Raw genomic sequence first — 3513 nt, 5'->3', positions numbered from 1 at the left:
GGCGCGCCGCAGTGACGCAGCCGTCGCGACGCAGAGAGGCGAGGCCGTTGTCAAGCCACGGTTGCTAGGGAGCGCCCCGCGGGGCGTAGGGCGTGGGTTGATGCGGCCTCGCGGGGACCTTGGGCGCTAAGTGGGGTGCAGCGCGCAGCCCCGCCCTGCCCGCCCTTCCTCTTTGCGGCGGGCGCGGCGTCCTGCTCGCCCACGGCCCGGACCCGGCGGGGGCGCGGGGTGACTCGGGAGCGCCCCCCGCTCTGGGGCCCCGCCCTCCCAGGCCCCCCCAAACTGCCTGTGGATCTGGGACATCCCTGGAGGGAAAGGGCCGGTTTTTATCTCTGCCTTTAATGATGCATATCAATAAAATCTTTCTAAAGTAACGTGTACCTGTTTACAATGACAACACATCTTTATTGAGGGCCAACTCAGTGAAACTAGCACCCCAAAACCAAACACTCCCCGAAACAAGCCCTGCGTTTTCTTTCCATCACTTAGCTATCAACCATGTCGAACTGCTTTCTGTTTTTCTAGCCAGGTCGGCTACTTTATTATTATTATTATTATTTTTAAAGATTTATTTATTTATTTATACAAGCACTGGGTACAGTCAGAAGCGCGGGAGGGTGAGAGAATCCACCAGAGCCAGAGCGGGGAGCAGAGCAGGCAGAAGGACCGAAATACACTGCTGAGGGGAGCAGCAGAAGCCGCAGGAGAGGTCTGCGTGCCATGTGGGACTCTCGCCCGGGGTGCTGCAGAGGCTGCGGGCAGCTTCGCAGCCCAGCGCTCAACCGCTGCGCCACCAGGGGAGGCCCCTGGTCGGCTACTTTAGATAACGATGACACCTCACCTTTTGTTACAGGATGGGGTTTAATGTGCTTGCCCCAAGAGCTTGGGTTTTTCCAGGTGATGAAAGACCTGCAAGCTGGACCCAACCCTGGCCCTTGAGGTTCTGGCCACCAGTCCATCTCCCCAGAGGAATTCCCCCACCACCACTCACGTTCAGCTGCTTGCCTTCCTCTGTCCCCCTGTCTTTTTCACCCAGTGACCTCCCGCCAACCCGACATTCCTTTGCAAGCTTCACTTCCCAAAGTGAGATATAAGCCTGTTTCCCTGATCATCTGGGGAGGCAGTTCTGAGTCTTGGGGCGCCTGTGTTCCACTGAGTTGGCTCTGTATTAAAATCCTTTCTTCTTCCAAACCCCAGGGGGCATATCTTTGGGAGGTTGGGGCCATTTTCCAGTCAGCACAGCCCCAGGAGACAGGGGTTGAGTGCCCTTCACTCTCCAAATGACAAGCCTGAGATGTCCGTGCATCTCAGGTAGAGGACACCCTGTGGGTGAGTAGGAGCAGAAGATGAGGGCCTAGTCTCCAACTAGGCCCACCTAACTACAAATGCTGTGCTCCTTAACATACCCGCCCCCCGCCCCCAGCTGCTATTGACCCCTACGGATGCTTGTTGTGTGGGTGCTTGTTGTGTGGGTGTTAAATAAAGCTAAGGCAGCAGGACTGGTTTTCTCTTCCTCCTTGATCTCTTTCAGGAGATCGGTCTCTGGGCTGCCTGGTGCTGCTGATTCTACACAGTTAAACCTGTATGTTTATGATCAGCTGCAGCCACCACCAGTGTGTTGGGAGCTGGATGTGTGTCAGGCTTTGCTTGATTTGAGCCCGTTTTGTTCTCCCAGTTACCGTGGCGGGCAGCTGTCATTACCGCCAGGCCTCTCCACTGCCTTTGTTGAATAAAGTGATGAAGAAGACTCCTTCGCAAGGATCCTGCCTAACCCTTTGCCCACTCAAGCTGGGGACGTGAGGGGGTTGGGGGTGACATAATGAAAGAGAAGCGACACTAGCAAAACCGGTATTTCCTAACCTTTTGGGGGTCACCTATTAGAGAATGTGATGAAAATGTTGAACTTATTCCCCAGAAAAAATATCCACGAGTCCATCGACACGTCGCTCCAGTTGATACAAGGCTGGATTTGGAGCTCCCGCTCCACAGGCATCTCCCCAGGCTAGTCAAAGTGCCGCAGCAGAGCAATGGAGTCCTCCCTGTGGCTCCTCGAGCAATCGGCAGAGACCTGGGCCAGGAGAATCAATAAATGGGGAAATTGCTGTTAAATGAATGAAGGAAGGAAAAGGGCTTTTACAAAGTGCTTGCTTGGGGTAACCATTGCAAATGGGCAGCTTTGGGACACCTGGGGTACGCACCTGGGGAAACATATTTTTTAAAGACTTTCATTTCTGTATTTATTTATATTTTAAAGGACAGGTTGATTAGGAAAAGGAGAAAGAAAAGGCGAGGCACTGCACAGTCACAGGCGGCCGGGAGAGCTGCCTAAAGATGTTTTATTAAAAAAAAATAGTTGTCACCAAACCTGAAACCAGCTCCCAGTGCTTGTCACTCTGGAAGATCTCTGAACCGAGGCCCCTCACCACTTCCAGCCTCCTGATGAAATCCACCCCTAATTGAGGTCAAGTGGCTGCCAGCACTGCCACCACCAGGCCGCCCACCATTTCCCCTTCCTTTCTGGAGAGGAAACAGCACAGAATTCTGGGCATATTTAGCAAAAAGTTGTAAAAAGCTGAAAGCTATGATTTTGCTCCATTTTAATATTTTTGGAAATATTACCTTATTAACCTGTGGAAACTCATCCCCCAAGTGTTCTCTTTCAAGAATGGGAACGAAACACATTACCTGAGAGCAGCTTTTTCATTATTTAAACCTCAATGGTTTTGTACTTCGGCAACAAAAATTCATGGTTTGACCTTATCTCGAAAGGAAATATATATGGATATATGTAGGCAGATCTCTCTCTCTTTGTTTGTCTCTCTGTCTCTCATCTATCCTGTCTGTGTCTCTACATACATGTATGGTGGCGCAATGGGTTAAGACTCAACCTATGAGGGCTTCCCCGGTGGCGCAGCGGTTGAGCGCTGGGTTGCGAAGCTGCCCGCGGCCTCTGCTGCGCCGGTTCGATCCCCGGCTGCTCCCCGGCCACCAGAGGAGGGTCCCACATGGCGCCCCTCTCCTGCCGCCCGCTGCTCCCCTCAGCAGTGTACTTCGGTCCTTCTGCCTGCTCTGCTCCCCGCTCTGGCTCCAGTGAATTCTCTCACCCTCCCGCGCTTCTGACTGTACCCAGTGCATGTATAAACAAACAAACAAATAAAAAAATAAATAAATAAATAAAACATGCCTCTATTAAAAAAAAAAAAAAGACTCAACCTATGAAGCAATCCACAGCCTCTGCAGCACAAGTTCGATCCCCGGCCAAGGAGCTACCCACATGGCGCAGCAGACCTCTCCTGACTTGCCTGCTTCTCCCCTCAGCAGTGTACTTCGGTCAAGCTGCCTGTTCTGTTCCCCACTCTGTCTCTGGTGAATCCTCTCACCCCCCCGCACCTCTTGTCTGTACCCCAACTCTTGTATGCATAAATAAAAATAAATATTAAAAAAAATAAAGTGTTAGAGCAGCGTCTGGAGCATAGTAATTCCTTAATAAATATGTGCTGCTGTTATTATTAT

The sequence above is a fragment of the Talpa occidentalis genome, unplaced genomic scaffold, assembly GCF_014898055.3.
Source record: "Talpa occidentalis isolate TD23 unplaced genomic scaffold, MPIMG_talOcc4v2.1 talOcc4.10, whole genome shotgun sequence".
Taxonomy (NCBI): Eukaryota; Metazoa; Chordata; class Mammalia; order Eulipotyphla; family Talpidae; genus Talpa; species Talpa occidentalis.
The sequence above is the reverse complement of the archived record's forward strand: the minus strand, read 5'-3'. Positions refer to the sequence as shown.